Below are 26,395 nucleotides of genomic sequence, written 5' to 3' on the forward strand. Positions count from 1 at the left end.
TCTGCCATAGTCTGCAGCAGAGTCTTTGCACGGTGGACCCTGACTGTCTGATACTCCTTTAGGTTTTATTATCAGACAGCCCCCTGTAACAGTAACCTGACCTTAGGGGATCTCAATGAACTCAGTAACTTCCCCTCAGGTTAGGGTTTTTTTCCATTTTTTTGCCATTTAGGTCCCTTGAGGTCATCTTACCTGCAGACACAGGTGGGGTACCATGGGAACCTCCAGCTGTGGCCGCAACTAACCTGAGTGATGTCACCACTGATCGCTGGGGCTCAGTCTCTGCCTGAAGTTCATAGTGGTCATGTCCTAGGTCCGTTTGTTGTCATTTCAGATGTAGCAGAGCTGGAATCATCATGGGACCTTGTGTGGATTACTTCGGACCTGAGTCTTTTCCAGGTTAATCAAGTGTTAAATCAGGATTTTTTTTTATTTTTTTATAAATAAAGGATTTTTTGGTGTTTGTGTTTATTTAGTTTCCTTTACAGATGAGTAATGGGGGGGGGTCTCATAGATGCTTCCAATTAGTAATCTAGGGCTAAGTGGTAATTCTGAGATTTAATCCTTATTACCCCGATTGCCACCGCACCAGGGCAATCGGAAAGAGCTTGGTAAAGTGCCAGGAAGGTCACATCTAAAAGGTGCAGCAATCCTGGGCAGCTGCATGCTGCTATTTTAAGGCTATTTTATAAGCATAGGTCTCCCCAGCCTGAGGATACCAGCCCCCAGCCATTGGCTTTATCTTGGCTGGGTATCAAAATTGGGGGGAGGAGGGGACCACATGCTGTTTTTTTAAATAATTTATTTACATAATTAATAAAAAGTTGCATGTAGGTACTCTTATTTTGATAGATATCCAAGATAAGCACATCGCTGGGGGCTGCAGCCTGTAGCAGTGAACCTTATCTATTGTGGTATCAATAGATTGGGGGACCGTACTACATATGATCAAAAGTTTCAAAGCTCGGTTTGCATAGCCTTGGCGAACAAATCCTAGGTTCCCCGAACCGTTCGTTGAACCTTTTCGAACCCCATTGGATTCAACGGGGGTCAAACCTATGGCAGAGAAAACATTTTTAGGGAGGTCACAAAGCTTTTAAAACAGCAAAATTACATTTTACAGTGCAGACCCACTGTTTGACATAGCCATTAGCTTCCTAGACTTTTGACAGAAGAAATATTGAGGTGGATAAACGACAGGGCTGGTGCTCCCAGACTCCTGCTGGTAAAAACAAGACACAACTTGGAGACCCATCTTGGACTCTTGATATTTTTAAACATTTCAGGCAGACAACAGGACTGTGGAATAAATTGCTCCCCAACAAAAAAAATACCCTATAATGACTTTGCACACCAATGAGGTATGGTCCATGCAACACACATGATGTGGACTGGCATTTCCATTTTTAAAAATACAGTGACCATGCCTTCTGCAGCATCTCATCCAGGCTGGAATAGAGGCCTATACATTTCTATACAACCTGTGTGAGGATGTGAGCCAAGCAAGGCACATGTGTAAGGTTGCTCAGGCGTAGTGCCGCCATGAGGTTTGCACTGTTATCGCACATGGCCATCCCTACCTCAAGGTCCTATGGAGACAGCCATTGATCTAACTCGGCCTGGTTAGCGCGTGCCACCACTCTGCAGCTGTGTGACTACATTCTGGAAAGCATAATAATTTCAGCAATGTCTGATTGTGTTGACTTCCACAGATAGTGGCATTTCTATTTTAAAAATCAAGATGTGCATGAGTGACAGGATTAGGCCTCTTGTGCCTACACCCCTGCCAGTACAGAAAAGAGACAATTTGGAGACCATCTTAGTGTATTTGCACAGCAGTCAGGTATGGTCCATGCAACACAATGGACTTGGCCTGACATTTCCATTTTAAAAATCAAAAGGTGGATGAGTGACAGGATTAGGCCTCTTGCCCCTATACACCTGCAGGTACAGACAAGTCACAATTTTAAGACCCTACTTGGCGTCTCCACATTTAAAAAAAATAAGATCAGACAACAGGAGAAGTGGAAACAATTGGCACAGACTATAAATAGTCAAACGTCGCAACAAGGATGCGTGTGACTGGCCCTGGAACAAGGCCTGAACCAACATTTCTATCTTCACTAGAGACAGCAAGATGACAGACAGCTGCAGACCTCTTGATTCCAGAACCCTGGCATTACAAAGAAAAGACAATTTGGAGACCCTACTTGGAGTCTCTACATTTCCAAAACTTAAAGTCAAACAATAGAAAAAGTGGCAACAATTGGCACAGACGACAAATAGTCAAACACCACAACATGGATGCGTGAGACTGGCCCTGTAACAGGGCCTGGACCAACATCTCTACCTTCACCAGAGACAGCAAGTTTACAGACAGGCGTCGGCCTCTTCCTCCCAGATCCCTGGCACTACAGACAAAAGACAATTTGGAGACCCTACTTGGAGTCTCTACATTTCCAAAAAATTAAGGTCAGACATCAGGAAAAGTGGCAACATTTGGCACAGAATGCAAATTGTCAAACGCCGCAACATGCGTACATGGGATTGGCCATGTAACAAGGCGTGAACCAGCATTTCGACCTTCACTAGAGACAGCAAGATGACAAACAGGCGTAGGGCTTGTGCTCCCAAACCCCTGGCACTTCACCATCGCCTACTCTTGACAATCTGGGACTGAGGTGACAAAGTCATTGGACATCCATGACTTGTTCATCTCTATCAAAGCTAGGCAGTCTACATTTTCAGGGGACAGCAGGATGCATTTATCCGTCAATACACTGCCAGCAGCGTTCAAGACAAGTTATGAGAGAACGCTCTCTGCTGGGCAGGCCAAAACTTCCAAGGCAAGACTCATGATCTCAGGCCACTCTTCCACTTTTCAAAACTAAAATTCAAAAGGGTCCAAGCTCCCCCTTATGACATTGATGTTGATCTGCAGATATTCCTGCACCATCCTCTCTAGTCGTTCACTGGGTATCAGACTTCTGCTCTGTTCTGCTGGTGTAGGCGATGGTCTAATTGCTTCTGCCACTTGAACTGCTGCTAATGTTTCTGCATTGATAACGTGACGTTGCTGTGGTTGGAATTCTAGAACTGTGATGCATGCTGTGTGCCTCACTCCTGTCTTGTGGAAAACTACTATTAAGATGGTCTACAAGCCTGTTTCGATACTCCAACATTGCACATCCCTTTCCAGAGGAGGGAAGCATCTTGCTAAATTTACTCTTGTATTATGGATCTAACAGTGTGGTGACCCAGTAGTCAGCACTATTTCTAATACTAGCAATACAGACATCATGTTGTAGATAGTGCAGCAAGGAGACTCTCATGTGTCAGACGCTTCCATGAGGTCCAAGTCCATGTTGTGTTGGTGGCGGGATAATGCTCAAGCTTGGCTCCTTCATCCCCTCCCACCAAACATAGATAACAGAGACGAGATCAATTTTTTCTTCATCTCCTGAGTTTTTTGTGTTCATACCCTCTTCCGCCTCCCTTTCTTCCTCAGCTCCTTCACCTTCACTACCAGTTAGTTTGTCTGTTACCATGAGCCCACGACGATCGATGGACTCCATCCTCCTGTGACACCCGCTTGTGCGACGACTGTCCGGACCTTACAGGAGATAGTATCATTCTCTCAACCTCCTCTGCTTCCTCTCCTTCTTCGACCACCACTTCCTCCCGATGACTATTTAAAGTCTGCTCTAATATGTAGATGATTGGAATAGTGATGCTGATTACAGCATCATCAGCGCTAGCCAAATTTGTATCCATTTCAAAACTGTGCAGGAGGGTGCAGAGGTCCTTCATCTGTGCCCACTCCACAGTCATGATTGGCCCTGCATCCGGACTGCGTTGTTCAAGGCTAGGTCTCATGGCGTAGTGCACCAGGGCTTGCTGCTGCCACAGTCACTGCAACATGTGCAGAGTGGATTTCCACATTGAATATCAACCGGTTAACCGGTAGGTCTAAAAACATTTGGAGTGTTGTAAGTCGATTAGCTGTGGGGGCAAATGGTGGAAGTGATCAAACAGCAACCAAGCCTTCTGCAGCAGTGCATCCAGACCAGGATAATGGGCTAGAAATTTCAGTACAACCAGGTTGAGGATGTAAGCTATGCTGGCTGGGCACATGTGTGATATCGCCCAGGCGTAGGGCCGCCAACAAGTTTGCATCATTATTGCACACGGTCTTCCCTGTCTTCAGGTTCAGTGGAGACAGCCAATTATGAAACTCGTCCTAGTTAGCGGTCCACAACTCTATAGCTGTGTGACTTGCTTCTCCATTGCATATTAATTTCAGCACTACATGATTGTGTTCAGCCCTGACTGAGCTGTGCATAGGTGGGGGGATTCTCTATGAAATCTTGGAGCGCCTGTTATATTAAGGGAAAGGTTGAGGATGCAGGTGGAGGCCCTAGAGGAGGTGGAGGAAGTAGAAGTCATGGAGGAAGTGATAGATGCAGAGGTTTGTCCCACAAGCCTTGGAGATTTCAAGACTTGGGAAGCAGCCCTTTCCCCGCCTGCCCCCACAGCCACCAGAGTAACCCAGTGCCCAGTCAGTGAGATGTAACGCCCCTGACATTCTTGTCCGTCTAGGTATGAGTGATGAAATGCACCCTGGGAGACAGAGTTTTTTAAGGTAATCTTGCCTGCGACATGATGGCGTAAGGTAGGTACAACTTTTGTAGAGAAGTGATGGCGACTGGGCAACTGTTGCTGGAGGGCTGCAATGGCCATCAGGTTTCGGAAACTATCTCTTTCCACCAGGCGGAAAAGAAGCATTTTAGATATGGTAAAGTTCAAGTTTTTGCTTTGGCATGTGTGGTAGGGAATGATCTTTTACGTGACCAAAACTGCGGGACCGAGGGCTGGCTGCTGTGCAGAGAGAGAGTGGAATAAGGTGTACATGACTGATTGATGTACTGTGAAGGAGATGTAGACTGAGATCTAATGCTGGATGGAAAAAAATGTGGTGTGCTCGGTGTCTTACATTGGTCAAAAACTCCAGGTATGATAACGTCCGCAACATCTGATGGGCTCTCACTCACCCCAACTGTAGCGGGTAAACAAGTGGAGGCTCTGTGGTAAGAGGCCTGTGTAATAGTTTCAATGATGACATAGGAGGAGAAAGAAGCAGCAGCAGACATGGTTGATTTTGCAGAAAAACAAAAAGCCAGCACTAAATGTGCACTTCAGCACTAACAATTCCAAACTGTACTTATTATAAACATTTTGAGATTTTTGGCAAAAAATTGCAATTTCTTGAGCTACCCCGCCACGTCACGGCAAATCTCATTTGGGGCAGTCCTACACTAACATATTTTTATAAAATGTGCCATACGGCCTCACATATGAATAGTAGAACTGCTCTTAGCAGCACTCACCTGGTCTATTTCAATCCCGTACCCATGACTGAGTCATGGCTGTGGGCGGGACAGGTCCAAGCAAATGCTGCATGAAGTAAATAGCCTGTGGACAAAGCATGATGACTTAATGTGAACAGTCACCAACCGCCAAAATCTAGACAGATGGAATACATCCCAAATTGGGGTGCATAGCAAGGTGGAGGTCAACCACCGACCAATTCAATGAAGAAAAACAAAAAGCCAGCACTAAATGTGCACTTCAGCACTAACAATTCCAAACTGCACTTATTATAAAAATTTTGAGATTTTTGGCAAAAAATTGCAATTTCTTGAGCTGCCTCGCCACGTCACAGCAAATCTCATTTGAGGCAGTCCTACACTAACATGTTTTTATAAAATGTGCCATACGGCCTCACATATGAATAGTAGAACTGCTCTTAGCAGCACTCACCTGGTCTATTTCAATCCCGTACCCATGACTGAGTCATGGCTGCGGGCGGGACAGATCCAAGCAAATGCTGCATGAAGTAAATAGCCTGTGGACAAAGCCCGATGACTTAATGTGAACAGTCACCAACCGCCAAAAGGTTGAGGATGCAGGTGGAGGCCCTAGAGGAGGTGGAGGAAGCAGAAGCCATGGAGGAAGTGGTAGATGCAGAGGTTTGTCCCACAAGCCTTGGAGATTTCAAGACTTGGGAAGCAGCCCTTTCCCCGCCTGCCCCCACAGCCACCAGAGTAACCCAGTGCCCAGTCAGTGAGATGTAACGCCCCTGACATTCTTGTCTGTCTAGGTATGAGTGATGAAATGCACCCTGGGAGACAGAGTTTTTTAAGGTAATCTTGCCTGCGACATGATGGCGTAAGGTAGGTACAACTGTTGTAGAGAAGTGATGGCGCCTGGGCAACTGTTGCTGGAGGGCTGCAATGGCCATCAGGTTTCAGAAACTATCTCTTTCCACCAGACGGAAAGGCAGCATTTTAGATATGGTAAAGTTGCTTTGGCATGTGTGGTAGGGAATGATCTTTTACGTACCAAAACTGCGGGACCGAGGGCTGGCTGCTGTGCAGAGAGAGAGTGGAATGAGGTGTACATGACTGATTGATGTACTGTGAAGGAGATGTAGACTGAGATGTAATGCTGGATGGAAAAAAATGTGGTGTGCTCGGTGTCTTACATGGGTCAAAAACTCCAGGTATGATAACGTCCGCAACATCTGATGGGCTCTCACTCACCCCAACTGTAGCGGGTAAACAAGTGGAGGCTCTGTGGTAAGAGGCCTGTGTAATAGTTTCAATGATGACATAGGAGGAGAAAGAAGCAGCAGCAGACATGGTTGATTTTGCAGAAAAACAAAAAGCCAGCATTAAATGTGCACTTCAGCACTAACAATTCCAAACTGTACTTATTATAAAAGCAGCAGCCGACATGGTTGATTTTGCGGCTGGTGATTGGGTAGTACCGGTAGTCCATATTTTAGCGCAGTAAAATTCTCATAGTAATGCATGTTTTTGTTCGTGTGGTGGTTCATGCATGTAGTAGTCAAATTATTTAAAGTTTTGCCTTTACTGAGTCATTGGTTACAACGTTGGCAGATAACAAAAATTGAGTCATCCTTTGCGTTCTCAGAAAAGGCGCAGGCAAAGCAACCCTTCCTGCAAAATGCAGACGCACCTCCACTGCTAGCCACAGCCCGAGTTGTTGTCATGTTTGTGTGGGGATTGCCAATGTTACCTCCTCCTCTTTCTCCTTCTTTTCCTCTGTGCTGAGCTACTCAGCTGCGTGCATCTAGGTTCCCCCCAAGTGGGATCTAGAACTTCATTGTTATGTGCTATGTTGTCCCACTCCTCCACTTCCTGACCTCACATTACAAAACATTACTCGCGCTCCTCAGGTATCTGAGTCTCATCATTATTACCTTCACCCCGGGGGTTAACGTCAATTGACGAGGGTCTCTATGTGACACCTGCTCATCCCAAATCTGTAAGTAAACGTAAATGAACACAAACACCTAAAAAATACTTTACAGTCCCTGACAGAAGTTCTGTCACTTATCCATGTTATGTAAATAAAAGCTTATAACCTGACTTTAAATTCATCCATTGGTTTCATAAATTACTCTTTTGAAAGCTGAAACCCTCCCAAATTTAGTTAAGGTTATGAAAATAAAGTTGCTGCAAAGCTGAAATATTGATCATTTAATGAACACAGAAAGGTCAGATTTGGCCAAGACAAAAGTTTTCTCGCCCACAGAAAGTAATGTGAAATTCAAACAAATAATTAGCTTCTAATACAAAGATATGTTGCATAACTTGGTGAATGAAGCTGTGGTGCTATTAGAGCTATATTTAATATTTTGTGTGACTTCCATGAGCTTGAAGAACTGCATCCATGCAGTTCAACAATGATTCATACAATTTATTGATGAAGTCATCAGGAATAGCAAAGAATGCAGTCTTACATGCCTCCCAGAATTCATCTAGATTCTTTGGTTTTGTCTTCCAAGCTTCCTCTTTCATCCTACCCCAAACATGCGCAATGAAGTTCATGTCTGGTGACTGGGCTGGCCAGTCCTTGAGTACCTTGATCTTCTTTGCCAGGAGGATCTTTGTTGTACAGATGGATGTATGAGATGGAGCACCATCCTGCTGCAGAATTTGACCCCTTTTATGATTGGGAATGTAATAGGTAGCTAAAACTTCTTAATATTTTAGACTATTGATATTGCCTTCCACTTAGTAAATGTATTGCACACCCCCATGCTAAATTTCACCCCAGACCATGATCTTTCCACCACTAAACTGTTTTCTGGATCACGGGCTCCAGTAGGTCTCCTGCAGTATTTGCGGGGGCTGTGGTGTAATTCATCTGAAGATTCATCAGAGAAATTAACCTTCTGCCACTTTTCCAGCATCCATCTGTTTAGCAGGCTGTGGGACTTGGCAAATGCCACACGTTTTTTTAATTGCCTTTTGTTTAGTGCTGGCTTCTGGGCACAAAATCGACCATGGAGGCCATTTCGAGACAGTATCCTACAAACTGTTCTAGTTGACACAGGAACTTGAGGTGACCAGGCGTTTTGGAGCTCTGCTGCAGTGGAAGAGGGGCTGGCTTTGGATTTTCTAATCAACAAACGTTCCTCCTGAGCAGTTGTCTTGCGGGGTCTGCCGGACGGGGCTTGTCAAAAACATCTCCAGTCTCTTCAAATCTTTTTTTAATTCTTTGTACTTGACGGTGAGACACATTAAAGGCGCCAGCCACCTCTGCAGTGGATATGGTTTTCAGCCTCTTGATAATCAAGGCTTTGGTCGCAGGGTGAATTTTTGGCATGTTGTCAGAGGTTAAGTTGCAGTTCAAGTGAAGATCTGGGGTGCTGGGTTTCTTTATACACACCCACTAATTAACCGATCATTTAGTGAGCACATGTGAGGATGTAAACTAGAATTGGGTGCATTACATAACAAGGCGACAAAACTTTTGTCTTGCCAAAATATGACCTTTCTGTGTTCAATAAATGATCAATATTTCAGCTTTGCAGCAACTTTATTTTCATAACCTAAACCAAATTTGGAAGGGTTTCAGTTTTCAAAAGAGTAATTTATGAAACCAACTGATGAATTTAAAGGCAGGTTATAAGCTTTTATTTACATAACATGGATAAGCAACAGAACTTCTGTCAGTGACTGTATTTGAAATAAAAGACAAAAAAGCCACCCTCTTTCACCACTTTATTAATACCCCAAATACTCCTCCAGGTCCGATGTAATCCACACGAGGTCCCATGATGCTTCCAGCACTGCTATATCTGAATTTCACAGCAATAGCCATAGAACATGACCTCCTGCTGTGAAAAGTGAAGTGAGCCACGTGGTCAGCGGAGATGCAACTCAGGTGATTTCTGGTCACCGATGGAGGACTCCAGTTGTGACCGCACATCACCAAAGTGACGTCACCCCTTGTCACAGTCGGTATACTTGATGTGATGCGGCGGACCATGGAGCTCAGTGATGAGCGCTGATGTCACGAGTTCAGTGGAGCTGATGATGTCAGCGCTTGTCATAGATAGATAGATGAGAAAGACATATATAATGTCCCACTCCCCTGAATTTTGTAATTTTGCACCCTTTTAGTGCCTATCAGGTGGCATTAAAGGGTATTTAGCCTTGTACTTAGCCAAAAAAATAAATAATTATAAAAACGATGTGGAGTCCCCCCTTATTTTTTGTAGCCAGCAGGGTAAAGCAAATGGCTGCAGCCTGTAAACCACAGCTGGCAGCTTCACCTTGGCTGGTAATTCAAAACAAAGGGCACCCCATGCTGTTATTTTAAATTAAATAAATAATTTAAAAAAAACGTGAGCTCCCCAAAATTCTATCACCAGCTAAGGTTAACCAGACAGCTGTGGTATGGTATTCTCAGATGAGGGAGGGCCACGTTATTGGATATGTGGCGCCCCTGACCTGGTCAGGCACCACTGAGTACTGCACCCATGCTGGGGACAGTACAACACAACAGGTAATCCAGAAGGCTGACAGGGGTGTGGAACACAGGCGCATAGTGATCAGGTCTCACACATGTACCCATGAGAGGACCCCTGGGGATCCCAGGAGGGGGCAAGCCTTCACCTTCACTGGAATAGTGGAGGGGGTAGAGCCTCCATCTCCTCTCAAGGGGTGTGGTGGAGAGTCTGGTTGCTAGGTGGCGTAGGCAAGAACAGGAGAGGAGGAGCAGTGAGTCAGTTAGAGCTGAACTCCAGAGGGCTCAGTGAGGAGCAGACCTGTGGGGCTGAGGCTGTCTAACAGCGCCCGCGCAGTGGCTACAGACGGGGGAGAACGGTCAACTAGGAGTGCTGCCTGAAAGCCAGCTTCAGCTAGAGAGTGCACGGAGTGGGAAGTAAGGAGACTTCTAGAGAGCACCAGGCCCAACCGGGCGGCAGATCCCGAAGCGAGGATAGATTCACCTTTCCCTGCTAAACCTGCCGGTGTGGGGCTCTTACAGCCCACACCACAACAACCAAAAGCCGCAGCCACGTAACCGCAAGTAGGGCCCATAGGTCACAGGAGGCAAGAGGCTGGAGTGGCCTGGCCCGGGGAACAAGCACACGGCAAAACAAGAAGGGGAGAGAGGCTTGGAGCATCTTCCCTGGGTGACCCCCATAGGGACTCAAAGTCGGGGTCACCCCAAACCACCAAGGGCTAAGGAAGGCGAGTTTGTAGTCACCCTCATACAGTCAGCCGGAAGGATACCTGGTTCCCACCTGGTTCATCCCAGCTACGCCCGGGTTACTCACCCTGCCACCTGAAGTGAGTAAAAACCCTGAAAGACACTCTGCCTGTGTGTGGTCATTCTGCGACTTGTGGTACTACAGCTTTACAAAGGGCCCTGGGGCTTGCCTCACTCTCAGGAGGCTACTACACCCGACTGCACCCACCATCAGCCCCAGGCGTCCTCTAACCTGCAGTGGCGGTCCCCTCTGACCGCAAATACTGAGAGTGGCGTCACGATCAAAAACAGAAGATTTCCTACCAGTGACGGAGATCCAGCAACGTGGAGTCCCTGAAGGTAATGCACCGACACTGACACAACACCTGTGGGGCTTCACATCTGGCGTCACGAACAGGATAAGGACTAGACCTGTTCAGACAGGTGACCATGTGCCTGGGCGGTCCGCTTGAAAAATTGGAAGCGCCGCCATATTGCCACCATGAAAAGCGCGCTGAAAAACAACAGCAGCCCGCGCTGGGAGAAGTTACCGCCCACGAAGAGGTGTGGCTACCCAGAGATCCCCTGCAGAGTTCTGACCTTGCCAGCTATGAGAGTGGAAGCGTCGAGAGACGGCGGGAAGGAAAGGAAGCCACAAGCCTGCTGCTGGGAGAGGAGCTGCTGAAAGAGGCAGAGCAGAAACTGGACAGCTTGTTACAGGAGGCAGCGAAGAGTCCACTGCTGGGAGACCGTGCAGAAGACGGCGCAGAAGAAATGGCGTCTGACCGCAGGAACCCAGAACCAGGCTCCGCTGCCTGGTGGTACCGAGAGCTGGCCCAGTTTTGCAACCGGCTGGAGACCCGGGTCGTGGAGCAGATTCGGGAGGAACGGATGGAACTGCAGGAGATGACCGCGGCGGTTCGGGCCTATGAAGGGAGAGCTGCGCGCCGGGTGTCAGGCGGGACGGCGACGACGCAGACCCCAGTGCTACCAACAACGGGTGAGTCGAATGATGCCCCGGCCCGCGCAAGTGCCCCGACCCCTGCTGCCACGTCCGCGGTCCCTGAAGAGGCGTCCGGTGCGGCGACGCTGAAGCAGGCCGCAGCCACGCCAGGTGCGGCCCTCCAAGCCCCAGCGGCTGCAGCGATGCCCTGCTCGGCCCACCAAGACCCAGTCCCTGCAGCGATGCCCTGCCCGGCCCGCCAGGACCAGGCCGCCGCCATCCTGGGCGCGGCCCGCCAAGACCAGGCCGCCGCCATACAGGGCGCGGCCCGCCAAGCCCAGACTGCTGCAGCGACGTCCAGCCCAGCCTGCACAGAGCCCCCTGCAACCGCGACACTGATCCAGGCCGCCGCCATGCCAGGCGCGGCCCGCCAAGACCAGGCCGCCGCCATGCCAGGCGCGGCCCGCCAAGACCAGGCCGCCGCCATCCCGGGCGCGGCCCGCCAAGACCAGGCCGCCGCCATACAGGGCGCGGCCCGCCAAGACCAGGCCGCCGCCATGCCAGGCGCGGCCCGCCAAGGAAAGACTACCTCAGCATTTACCCCGGCCTGTAAGGCCAGAGCAGACACCGCTCCCCGGTCCACAGAGGTTCCTGATAGGCAGCCCACGGTGGGTGAAGACCCTGCATATTGGCAGATGAGGGCTGACCTGGAGGCCAAATTTCCACAATGGTTGGTGAGCCAGTACATACCCCCTCCGCATACCCCAAAGAGTCTCCTGCTAACTCCTGCAGCAGCTACACCAAGGAGTCCCTCACCTGGGCCGGCCGAAGAGCAGCCATCCCCGGCACTGCCACAGCTGGAGTGCCAGGAAGAACTAAGGGGGAGAGGAGGCCAGGAAGCAGAAGGGTTGACTCCGACTCCAGTGCCACCAGTAGCAGTTGTGTATTCAGAGCCGGAAATGCTGCCATACTCCCGCTGGGACGAGGAGGACCTGACCCCCTCTGCAGAAGAAGAGCTGCCTAAGAGCTTCACCTGGGAGCCCACAGGCATGGATCCAGCCCGCAAGACACGGCGCAGAAGAACACAGTTTGCTCCAGCACCACAGTCTCCTGAACAGAGAGCAGTCACCGCCAGAGACCTAAAGGAGAAGCGTTTGTTGAGAGAGTCCAAAGCCCAGGCTAGAGGACCCCTGTGTTATGGCGTAGTGGAAGACTTTAATCTGAAAAGCGGCTATGGATTCGTTGTAGCACCAGGAATAAAAGAAGGGATATTTGTAAACCGCAGAGATGTGAACGCTCATCTGCCAAGAGGACACCCTTGCAGAAATCTAAAGATGGGAGATTCCGTTCAGTTCACCCTGCATCAAGGCGAAAGAGGATTGTATGCTCTGGGCGTAACGCTATGTCCCAACAAACCTTACAGCCATCCCCTGCAACAAGAAAGACAAGAAAGACAAGAAAGACAAGAAAGACAAGAAAGACAAGAAAGACAAGAAAGACAAGAAAGACAAGAAAGACAAGAAAGACAAGACAGAGATAAAGAAACAGATACAGAAAAGGAATCAGATGCAGACCAAGAAAGGAAAGGCACAGAACCTACAGATGAGGCAACCACAGATGAAGAAAGAGACAAAGAGCAAGAAAGTCACAGGTGCCAGTGCCCAACGTGCCCTCGCCCTAGTGAAAAAGAGGAGTAAAAAGTAAAGTAAGAAGTTACTGTTTTGACCAGTTTTGAAAAGTTTTGTTTGCAACGTTAAAGAAATGCGCCCACAAAAACTATTGTGAGAAATAAACTTAAGGCTATGAACTTGCTATAGCCACAAACTCTCGCAGTGTAAATAGTTACACCAGTGGCACCACCACCAGGGCCAGCCTGTTTAGGGGCTTGGCTCGTCTGCAACCAGGGGGGCCCGTCCGTAGAAAAGGGCCTTGGCTCACCTGCGACCAGAGAGCACGCCTGTTTATGGGGCCTTGGCTCACCACCACAAAGAGGGTACCTGGTCAGCACCAACTGTGGAGGCCGCCTCTGAATCCTGCCAGAAGAGGCTGACGGCGCGGATCCACCAGGCCAGGTATACCCTGAAACCACCAGCCCATGAAAGCCGCCTCTACATCCTGCCAGAAGTGGCTGAAGTCGCGGCCAACGGGAGAGGAAGATTGGAGGAAAGGTCTGGAGAAACGGATGGCCCAGACCTGGTTACCAACAGGACCGGTGACCTGCCTCCTGAGAGGGTTTTGGGTGGGTTAACGGACTTGTGGGTGGAGGGTGGTGATGTCTGATACCTGGTGGTTTTAAAAATGTTTTACATGTTTTAATGTTTTATGCATTTTAAAATGTTGTCTTGCAGCCCGAGGACGTGCTGGTGATAACTAAGGGGGAATGTGGCGCCCCTGACCTGGTCAGGCACCACTGAGTACTGCACCCATGCTGGGGACAGTACAACACAGGTAATCCAGAAGGCTGACAGGGGTGTGGAACACAGGCGCATAGTGATCAGGTCTCACACATGTACCCATGAGAGGACCCCTGGGGATCCCAGGAGGGGGCAAGCCTTCACCTTCACTGGAATAGTGGAGGGGGTAGAGCCTCCATCTCCTCTCAAGGGGTGTGGTGGAGAGTCTGGTTGCTAGGTGGCGTAGGCAAGAACAGGAGAGGAGGAGCAGTGAGTCAGTTAGAGCTGAACTCCAGAGGGCTCAGTGAGGAGCAGACCTGTGGGGCTGAGGCTGTCTAACAGCGCCCGCGCAGTGGCTACAGACGGGGGAGAACGGTCAACTAGGAGTGCTGCCTGAAAGCCAGCTTCAGCTAGAGAGTGCACGGAGTGGGAAGTAAGGAGACTTCTAGAGAGCACCAGGCCCAACCGGGCGGCAGATCCCGAAGCGAGGATAGATTCACCTTTCCCTGCTAAACCTGCCGGTGTGGGGCTCTTACAGCCCACACCACAACAACCAAAAGCCGCAGCCACGTAACCGCAAGTAGGGCCCATAGGTCACAGGAGGCAAGAGGCTGGAGTGGCCTGGCCCGGGGAACAAGCACACGGCAAAACAAGAAGGGGAGAGAGGCTTGGAGCATCTTCCCTGGGTGACCCCCATAGGGACTCAAAGTCGGGGTCACCCCAAACCACCAAGGGCTAAGGAAGGCGAGTTTGTAGTCACCCTCATACAGTCAGCCGGAAGGATACCTGGTTCCCACCTGGTTCATCCCAGCTACGCCCGGGTTACTCACCCTGCCACCTGAAGTGAGTAAAAACCCTGAAAGACACTCTGCCTGTGTGTGGTCATTCTGCGACTTGTGGTACTACAGCTTTACAAAGGGCCCTGGGGCTTGCCTCACTCTCAGGAGGCTACTACACCCGACTGCACCCACCATCAGCCCCAGGCGTCCTCTAACCTGCAGTGGCGGTCCCCTCTGACCGCAAATACTGAGAGTGGCGTCACGATCAAAAACAGAAGATTTCCTACCAGTGACGGAGATCCAGCAACGTGGAGTCCCTGAAGGTAATGCACCGACACTGACACAACACCTGTGGGGCTTCACAGATACTCCCCAGCCTAACAATAGCAGGCCACAGCTGCTCCAGAAGTGGTGCATCCATTAGATGCGCCAATCTTGGTGCTTTTCACCAGCTCATCCTGTTGCTCTGGTGCAGTGGCAAACGGGGTAATAGATGGGGTTGATACCAACTGTGTAATGTCACCTGGCATCAAACCCTGGGGTTTGTGATGTCACGGCATCTGTCAGATACCCGACAGCACTAACCCAGTCAGTAATAAAATAAAATAGACGACAAACACATTTTTATTTGAAAAAACACTCCCCAACTCCTCCTCTTTCTCCAATTCATTGGAAACAAAAATCAAATCCGGGTCCAGCGTAATCCAATAAGGGGTTCTCATGACGATCCATTCCATACTCACTGTCCCAGTCAATGAAAAACAGAATGTTCCCCATTGGGAGAGCAGTGCAGTGACCTGAGCTAACATCAATAGGTCAGCCAATGTCACCAAAGGGGATGACGAGTGCTGCCGTCTAGAGGATAGCTCAGATCGTTACCTGCGGTGATGAACTCCACTGCACTCCTGATGTCAGCACTCATCACTGAGTTCTATTGTCCGCTATATTCACAAGAGAAGTATCGCAAGCTGCATGTGATGTCATCGTTAGTCACAGTCTCGAACCACTCGCGAGACTTGATGTGAGAACACAACGAGCATGGAACTCAGTGGTGAGAACTGATGTCAGAAGTGCAGTGGACTTCATCCTCACAGGTAATAAACTTAGCCAACCTCCTGATTGTGGCACTTGTCATCCCGGCAGCTGCTTGCACTGCTGCGAGGCTGGCGCGGGAGTGGGACACAGACTGCAAGGGCACCCGATGGAAGTCACACAGAAGTACATTCGTGTGTGTGGCTTCCAGGGATTTTGCGGAGCCATTGACTTGTATTGTGTCACGGTGTGCAACTGCGGAACAGAATATGACATGTTCCAAAATATTGGAATGGACATACTGCATTCAATGTGTTTTTTGTAGGAACTGGTGGCATATGGAAGTGCTTATGTGTGCCATCCGATTCAACACAAAAGACATTGAAAAGATGGTCTTGTCAGTAGAACCGTAAAAGAAACAAGAACTGAACAGGACAAATGGAATGGTTGTCTGAATGAGCCCTTAGAGTCATAGACAGTGTACAAGTTCTTAGGAGGCAGGGAGATTGCCTGGGTTTTCTGAAGAAGAAGGAACTACATTGGATATATGAGTTGGATGCTTACAACCCAGGGTTTTGAATATAGAGTATAACCAACATAGGTGTCTTTTTGGATAAGATTTTCTTAATTGTTTTCTCAGAGATAGAGTTTTTTAAGGTACATTTTATTTTTTTTTTATAGATAACCACATGTGTAAGGAAAATGATAGAGACATCAAATATGTTAATTTTCTTGATTTTTTTTGTTTCCTTACTCGTTTTCTTCCCCACAAATAAAGCTTTTTGGTATGGTCAGAATACAATTATATGGGTTACAGTGGCATGCAAAAGTTTTGGCACCCCTGGTCAAAATTACTGTTATTTTTTACAGTTAAACAGGTTGAAGATGAAATTATCTCTAAGGCCTGTTTCACACGTCAGTGATTCTGGTACGTTTGTGCTTTTTTTTCTACATACCAGAATCACTGGCATACGCAGACCCATTATAATCAATAGGTCTGCTCACACATCAGTGATTTTTAACTGAACGTGTCTCCATGCGGCGTACCCGCATGTCCGTGATTGCCACACGGAGACATGTTAATTTTTTTCTGGCATCACTGATGTCCCACGGACTACGCAGTGGTGTGATCCATGAAACACGTGCCAGAAAAAAATGTGCATATAAAATAAAAATCATTTTTACTCACCCGGCTTCAGCGGCGCTCTCTGCAGCTGTTCTGCCTGCTGCTTCTGAGCCGGCTCATTACTGTGAATGCATATTCATGAATGCACGACACAGCCAACCCGGAAGCAGCTGCTGCGGGGGTCAGCGCCGGCCGGGTGCTGCACCGCGGGAGCGTTCAGCACCATGGAGAGCGGGAGCGGGCACAGGTGAGTTAATCTCTATGTGCAATCACGAACCACGGAGAACGGAGCCCAGATTGCACTTAGACAACCCATGTGTGCCGTGAATCATGGCACACGGAGGGACTTGTGCGTGTTTTACACATCAGTGAAGAACATCTGTGGTTTTCACTGACGTGTGAAACGGGCCTTAAATGCATAAAGTTAGAGATGACACATTTCCTTTGTATTTTAGGCAAAAAAAAATATATTTTCATCTTCTACATTTTTAAATTACCAAAATGGAAAATGGCAGTTGCATACGTATTGGCACCCTGCATGGTTAGTACCAAGTAAAACCCCCTTTGGCAAGTATCACAGTTTATACATGCTATTTCTAGCCAGCAAAGAGTCTTTCAATTTTTGTTTGAGGGATTTTCATCCATTCTTCCTTAAGCGGGCTTTACACACTGCGATATTGGTCCCGATATCGCTAGTGTGGGTACCCGCCCCCATCTGTTGCGCGACATGGGCAAATCGCTGCCCGTGCCGCACAACATCGCCCAGACCCGTCACACATACTTACCTGCCCGGCGACGTCGCTGTGACCGGCAAACCGCCTCCTATCTAAGGGGGCGGTCTGTGCGGCATCACAGCGACGTCACTAAGCGGCTGTCCAATAGCAGCGGAGGGGCGGAGTTGAGCGGGACGTAACATCCCGCCCACCTCCTTCCTTCCGCATAGCGGCCGGGAGGCAGGTAAGGAGAGCTTCCACGTTCCTGCGGTGTCACACAGAGCGATGTGTGCTGCCGCAGGAACGAGGAACAACCTCGTTACTGCTGCAGTAACGATTTTTGAGAATGGACCCCCATGTCACCGATGAGCGATTTTGCATGTTTTTGTAATGATGCAAAATCGCTCATCGGTGTCACACGCAATGGCATCGCTAATGCAGCCGGATGTGCGTCACCAATTCCATGACCCCAACGAGTTCGCATTAGCGATGTCGTAGCGTGTAAAGCCCCCTTTAGAAGTTTTCCAGTTCTGTGAGATTCTTACAGTCATGGCCAAAAGTTTTGAGAATGACATCAAAATTATATTTTCACATGATCTGTTGCCCTCTGGTTTTTAATTGTGTTTGTCTGATGTTTACATCACATACAGAAATATAATTGCAATCATATTATGAGTACCAAAAGGTTATATTGACAGTTAGAATGAGTTAATGCAGCAAGTCAATATTTGCAGTGTTGACCCTTCTTCTTCAGGACCTCTGCAATTCTCCCTGGCATGCTCTCAATCAACTTCTGGATCAAATCCTGACTGATAGCTGTCCATTCTTGCATAAGCAATGCTTGCATTTTGCCAGAATTTGTTGGTTTTTGTTTGTCCACCCGTCTCTTGATGATTGCCACAAGTTCTCAAAGGGATTAAAATCTGGGGAGTTTCCAGGCCATGGACCCAAAATCTGTATGTTTTGTTCCATGAGCCATTTAGTGATCACCTTTGCTTTATGGCAAGGTGCTCCATCATGCTGGAAAAGGCATTGTTGGGCGCCAAACTGCTCTTGGACAATTGGGAGAAGTTGCTCTTGGAGAACATTCTGGTACCATTCTTTATTCACGGCTGTGTTTTTAGGCAAGACTGTGAGTGAGCCGATTCCCTTGGCTGAGAAGCAACCCCACACATGAATCGTTTCAGGATGCTTAACAGTTGGCATGAGACAAGACTGGTGGTAGTGCTCACCTCTTCTTCTCCTAATAAGCTGTTTTCCAGATGTCCCAAACAATCGAAAAGGGGATTCATCTGAGAAAATGACTTTACCCCAGTTCTCAGCAGTCCACTTCCTGTACCTTTTGCAGAATATCAGTCGGTCCCTGATGTTTTTTCTGGAGAGAAGTGGCTTCTTTGCTACCCTCCTTGAAACCAGTCCTTGCTCAAGCAGTCTCCGCCTCACAGTGCGTGCAGAAGCACTCACACCAGCCTGCTGACATTGCTGAGCTAGCTCGGCACTGCTGGTAGTCCGATCCCGCAGCTGAAACAGTTTTAAGATACGGTCCTGGCATTTGCTGGTCCTTTTTGGGCACCCTGGAGCCTTTTTGGCAACAATGGAAGCTCTCTCCTTGAAGTTCATGATGATGCGATAAATTGTTGACTGAGGTGCAATCTTTGTAGCTGCGATACTCTTCCCTGTTAGGCCATTTTTGTGCGGAGCAATGATGGCTGCACGTGTTTCTTTAGAGATAACCATGGTTAACTGAAGAGAAACAATGATACCAAGCACCAGCCTCCTTTTATAGTGTCCAGTCGTGTCATTCTTACTTAATCATGACTGATTGATCGCCAGCCGGTCCTCATCAACACCCACACCTGTGTTAATGGAACAATCACTAAAACAATGTTAGCTGCTCCTTTTAAGGCAGGAATGCAATGATGTTGAAATGTGTTTTGGGGGTTATAGTTCATTTTCTTATCAATATTGACTTTGCAAGTAATTGCTGCTAAGCTGATCACTCTTTATGACATTCTGGAGTATATGCAATTTGGGAACAAACCGTTATAGATAATGTTTAAGGGATCATATCTTGTACACCGTGAGAAAAAAACCCTTAAAAATTCAATTCTTTAATAATAAAGTTTAAAATAGATATCCCAACATGAATAACACACACACATGTATACATACAACAAACAGGGGAAAAAGTGCTGCAGTGCAGACTGGGAGTGGTCAACGCCCCTTCACTTCTCCCTACCTAGCCTGCGGAGGTCGGCACCCTAGATTGCGTAAAGGCGCCCCCGCTCACCGTCGGCTCGCCCTCCTTTCCCTGCACTAAATTAGAAAGTGCAACTAGTCTGGGAGTATAGGAGTGCTTAATTAAGATATTGCTGCACTGCAAAAATTTACAGGGTTGCAAAGAAAGTCGGGAATAACCCTATTGAAATCTGGCACACATGTGGGTGTGACTCTACAGGAATGCTGTAATGACTGATTATATATATATATAATGTGGGATGCTTGAAATGAATTAGAATAACCACCTCAATATGAAATTTAACAGTAGACACCGTGCATCCGTATGGATGTAACCCCCGGAGCCATCTACATGGATACCACTTGTCCTGTGCCTTCAATAAAAGCATATACTTGGACACATGTTATAGTGCTAGGCAAGCAGGTTACTACAATGTACGCAAGAGACTCTAATAAGCCTTGCCTCAGCCTGCTCCCACCAAAAATCCATGAGAGTCAATCAGCAACTAAACACATGACTCAACAGTAGGCACACAGATGGGTAGTCCTCAGATACAATAACATATTTAGCAATAGCATGGAAAAAACTTTCCCTTCAGTCAATTCACTGTAGATGTAACAATAACATATTAGATTACTTAGCTTTTTATGTGCACTTGGACTAATCGCCAGATCAGCAGTAATACTTCAGTGTAGTCACTGGAAAAGTACAGGCCCAGTTTGGGAACCGCTAGCTCGACGCGTTTCCCCCTGGCATACAGTCCTGCCAAGGTTCATCAGGAGCACCCACAGTCGGGCACAGAGTACCGGCCACAATGAGCCACTCTGCCTCGGTCCTAATCCCCGCCTACACACGTGGGGCAAAGAGCGCTCTTTAAAAATGGCGCTTCCTGACGTCACCGGAAGTGACGTCTATTAGACCGGAAGTGCCACTCGCGTGGAACGCACTATGCGCTCCACCGCGGCTCATCACTACGGGCCGGAAGATGACCCTCCATGTGGCGCTTCCTGACGTCACCGGATGTGACGTCTGTTAGAACGGAAGTGCCGCTCATGTGGAACGCATCATGCGCTCCACCGCGGCTAATCACTACAGGACGGAAGCTGTCCCTCCATGTGACGCGCGGTAACAGTCACATGATCGCGGGACGCAGTCATGCGCTCCGCAACCCCGCACCACATAGTTCACACCACTATGGAACAAGGAAACATAATCAAGTTATGCCCGCCAAAAGTAAACCTAGATGGGCTAATAACTCACCACCAATGGGCTCAAAAATCATGATATATTCCCCTTTCCGGCTAAATTTACAAAGAACGCCCCACAAATATACATTTATACATTATAGTTACAATTCACAAGGGATATCCGGAAATGCACATGTGGACCAATCCGTCAACATGAATAAACTGTAGCAACCAAGGACATTGGGTCCAAGATCAAAGAACAAACCCCGCAGTCCACAAAAAAACCTATACAGGATGGCTGTATACAAATATACTTAATTTCCCATATATCTAGGAAGGGATAAATATCCCAATACACTGAATGCTATGGTCAGATGAAACTAGAGAAGGTTAGTTGTTCGTTTAAACCGCCTGGACTGGTTGACTCTAGCCAAAAGATCCAACGTGTCTCCCTTTGAAGCAGTTTTTTGTCCCAGTCTCCCAAGCGTATTGATGGAGAAATTACTTCAATTGTCCTAAAAGAGAAAGACCCCAAATCTCCCTTGTGATGCAAATTAATATGACGAGCTAGGGGTGTGTTCCGTTTATTTCTCACATCCCCTAAATGTTCTCCTATCCGTATTTTCAACTGTCTCCTAGTCTTTCCCACATAGTCTTTTGGGAATGTACATGTACAGAGGTAAATAACTCCCTCTGTTTTGCAGTTCGCAAAGTTGCGATTCTTATACGTTCGCCCAGTGACTGCGCTACAGAACTCTCTTGATGGAGCCACATGTTTACAATATATACATGACCCACATTTAAAGGTCCCAACATCTCTCCTGTCCAACCACGTACCACTTTTTTTAGGGGGGACATAGAGGCTGTGTACTACCTCATCCTTGATTGTCTTCCCTCTCTTGAACGTTACCGAGGGGTGTGCCGTTATGTGTCCACAAATATCAGGGTCACTCTTTAGAATGCCCCAATGTCTCCTCAAGATGGCCATGATCTTCCCATGCTGATCATCGTACATCCCGATCAGCCGTGTGATCTGTCCATCAACGTTTTTGGGAGAAGTGGTAAGCAGATCCCTACGGTCACTGTGAAGGGCATTTTTCTGCGCCTTATCAATCACGTTAGGAGGATAACCCCTATCCCTGAATCTCTTTTTAAGGTGGACAGATTGCTTCTCATATTCATGTACAGTGGAGCAGTTCCTCCTTAATCTCAAAAATTGTCCCTTTGGGATCCCAGTTTTTAAACTGACTGGGTGATGACTTTCCCAATTCAACAGGCTATTTGTGGCATTCGGTTTTCTGAATATAGAGGTGCTCAAGGTACCATCTCTTTCCCTTGTTATTAGGACATCCAAGAAGGGGAGTTTATCACCTCCGATCTCATACGTGAATCTCAACCCCAGATCATTGATGTTCAGCTGATTGACAAAAGTAACAAAGGACTCAGCTGGTCCACGCCACACTACCAATATATCATCTATGTAGCGTCCCCAGAACTGAATCTGGGGACCCCACACATCATCATCCTGAAACACAACAGTATCCTCCCACCAACCCAGGAGCAAGTTTGCATATGTGGGAGCACAAGGGCTCCCCATTGCGGTGCCCCTGAGCTGGTGGTAATACTTTGCATTAAAAATGAAATAGTTGTGTGTCAAGATGAACCTGATTAGTAGTAGAATGAAATCATTATGCTGGGACATAGATGTTCCTCTAGAGTTAAGGTAGTACTTTACTGCTTCTATACCGATGTTGTGGGGGATACAACTATAGAGGGATTCTACATCAATAGACATTAACAAAGAGTCTGAATCAACCACTAGACCCTCAATTTTATTCAGCAGATCCATTGTATCCCTCAGATACGATGGCAGAGAAATAACAAATGGGCGAAGAATTTCGTCCACATACATGCTGCAGTTCTGGGAGAGTGCCTCGATCCCGGACACAATGGGGCGACCCTTCACTGGGGATAACCCCTTGTGGATTTTCGGTAAGACGTAAAAGGTCGCCACCATTGGTGTTTTGGGTAATAAAAAATCCAATTCGTCTGAGGATATCAATTTCATTGCTTTTGCCTCACATAAGATCACCTTTAGATCTTTAAGATAACCTGGGGTTGGGGTTTTTTTCTCACGGTGTACAGTATATGCAATTTGCCATTAGAAAAACTTAAGCAGTAGACTTTGTAAAAATTAATATTTGTAGCATTCTCAAAACTTTTGGCCATGACTGTACATGCAGAGGTGTATCTAGTCTTTCCAGCACCCGGGGCAAGAATTCAGTTTGGCGCCCCATCACCCCCCACCCACAAAGCAGTTTGGGTGGTCGTCATGTGACCAATTTCTCATATGTGATTTGCACACTTAGGGGTACTTTGCACACTACGACATCCCAGGTGCGATGTCAGTGGGGTCAAATCGAAAGTGACGCACATCCAGCGTCGCTGTTGACATCACAGTATGTGAATCCTTTTACATACGATTAACGAGCGCAAAAGCGTCATTATCGTATGATCGGTGTAGGGTCCGACATTTCCATAATTTTGCAGCAGCGACGGTATGATGTTGTTCCTTGTTCCTGCGGCAGCACACATCGCTGTGTATGAAGTCGCAGGAGTGAGGAACATCTCCTTACCTGCGTCCCGGCTGCAATGAGGAAGGAAGGAGGTTGGTGAGATGTTTATGTCCCGCTCATCTCCGCCCCTCCGCTTCTATTGGCCGCCTGCCGTGTGACGTTGCTGTGACGCCGCACGACCCGCCCCCTTAGGAAGGAGGCGGGTCGCCGGCCAGAGCGACGTCGCAGGGCAGGTAAGTGCATTTGAAGCTGCCGTAGCGATAATGTTCACTACGGCAGCTATCACAAGACATTGCTGCTGCGACGGGGGCGGGGACTATCGCACTCGACATAGCAGCATCGGCTAGCGATGTCGCGCATGTAAAGTACCCCTTACAGTCACGTAATGACGAGTTTCTCTTCATAATTCTGTTAATGTTCAATGAGAAACGTATGAAGAAAAGCTAATTGTCACATGCAAGTATGAAAATCACATGAGTGGAGTGGCCATGTGGTGACTGCTGGAACCAGCAAGCAGAGCTGAATTGTGACAGTGGGTATATTACACGCTGTTAGAACTAAGGATACTACACTGCTTAATTTTGTATTTAAAGGGGTTGTCCAGATTAGAGATGAAAATCTGCAGTGACTCTATTCGTGACTTCAGGCTTCTTAATTCTTTAAATGCATGGTCTGCACACTTTTACAATTCTTTGGTGGCAGTGACGAGAATGGATGATCATGTGAGCACAAGAATGAAGTATTTGTATACTTCTGGCCACATTCTGATTTGATGTGTGCAGCCTCAGTCAATTCATTTTCATTGAGCATGTCTGTTAAGCATGTGACCACATCTATGTAAATTGCATACTTGCAGCTTCGTAACCTCCCACTGTCACCGCCGGCACCAGAGAATCCTGACAGCATGCAGTGTGTGCACTGTGAGAATTCAGAAGTCTGCAGTCCCATAGAGTGACACAGAGTGACTGCAGACTCATCATAAACTTGGACAACCCTTTTAATGCTCCTAACAACATAAATAAAAACATAGTAACCCTTAACTTGTCAAATGGCACAAGACTTTATTAAAGAGATTGTCCACTACTTTAACACTGAAGGCCTTTCCTTAGGATAGATAACCAATGTCTGATTGGTCAGGGTCCGGCATGGGGCACACCAGCCAATCACCTGTTCTAGGTGTCGTGCCGGTGGTGGCAGGTGGCCGGAAGTGCTCAGTTCTGGATCTGCTCCGTCTTCTGATAGCGGCAGCAGCCTCCTATTAAAATCAATGAAGCGGATGTGCAGTACGCACCTGCAGACACAATCAGAGGATGGAGTAGATTCATAAATAAGCATTTCCAGCCCCCTGCACCAAGAACAGCTGATCAGTGGGGGTCCCATTGTGCTCACATCAGAAGCAATGCGCAAGTGGGACCGAGGCCTAATGATGAGACATAGTCAGTATCACAAATAAACATATATATTTAGGTACCTTATAGATGACGTTGTCTCTAGTCGTTTCTTTCTATTCTTCACCTTGTCCTGATGCCATGATTACTTTTCACATTCACATCTCGTCTCTGCAGATTTCCATCCTCTCCGGTCTTTTGCAGCACATCCTGGCACGATGCCCCTAAAAATAGCAGAATGATTAGAATACCCCCATTTAAAAATATCTGCCCTACACCGTGCCTCAGAATAAATAATGACCCCCTCACTGTGTTCTCTGTATGAAATATGACCCCTCACTATACCCTCTTATGGTACGTGCCCCCTACACTGTCCTCTCTTTTCCATACTGAGCCTCTTTACACTGTCCTTTACACTGTGTCCCCTTATATTATCTAGTTTTTATACTGTGCTCTCTCATCACACATCCCTCTTTGCTATGGCCTCACACTGTCCCCTGATGCTGCCCCCTCTCCATACCGCCCCCTCCACTACCCAGTCTCTATTCTGTGCCGCCCCACATTTTTCTCATGCCTTACTGTCTCCTCACTACCTCCTGCGTGTCCATACACTAGATAACTAAGGGCTCTGTGCGTCCGATACGTGTCTTCCTTTCATGATCATGTATTTCTGATGAAGAACTTTTAACATGTTTTTTAACATTTACTGAAATAAAGTGGAAGTTTGTATTTATCGGACCTGGATGCTGGATTTTTCTTCATGTGTCCAAAAATAGTTCCCTCGCCCCATCCTATCTCATCCATACTGTATCTATAGATACTGCCCCCTCCCTACCCTCTGTCCTCTCATACTGTGTCAATAGATACTGCCCCCTACCCACCCTCTGTCCCCTCATACTGTGCCTATAGATACTGCCCCCTCCCCATTCTCTCTACCCTCATACTGTCTATAGTTACTGCCCCCTCCCCACCCTCTGTCCTCTCATACCGTGTAAATAGATACTGCCCCTACCCACCCTCTGTCACCTCATACTGTGTCTATAGATACTGCCCCCTCCCCATCCTCTCTCCCCTCATACTGTGCCTATAGATACTGCCCCCTCCCCATTCTCTCTCCCCTCATACTGTCTATAGATACTGCCCCCTCTGTCCCCTCATACTGTGCCTATAGATACTGCCCCCTCCCCATTCTCTCTACCCTCATACTGTCTATAGTTACTGCCCCCTCCCCACCCTCTGTCCTCTCATACCGTGTAAATAGATACTGCCCCTACCCACCCTCTGTCACCTCATACTGTGTCTATAGATACTGCCCCCTCCCCATCCTCTCTCCCCTCATACTGTGCCTATAGATACTGCCCCCTCCCCATTCTCTCTCCCCTCATACTGTCTATAGATACTGCCCCCTCTGTCCCCTCATACTGTGATTATAGATACTGCCCCCTCCCAC

This window comes from Anomaloglossus baeobatrachus, chromosome 7 (genome assembly GCF_048569485.1).
Source record: "Anomaloglossus baeobatrachus isolate aAnoBae1 chromosome 7, aAnoBae1.hap1, whole genome shotgun sequence".
Lineage (NCBI taxonomy): Eukaryota > Metazoa > Chordata > Amphibia > Anura > Aromobatidae > Anomaloglossus > Anomaloglossus baeobatrachus.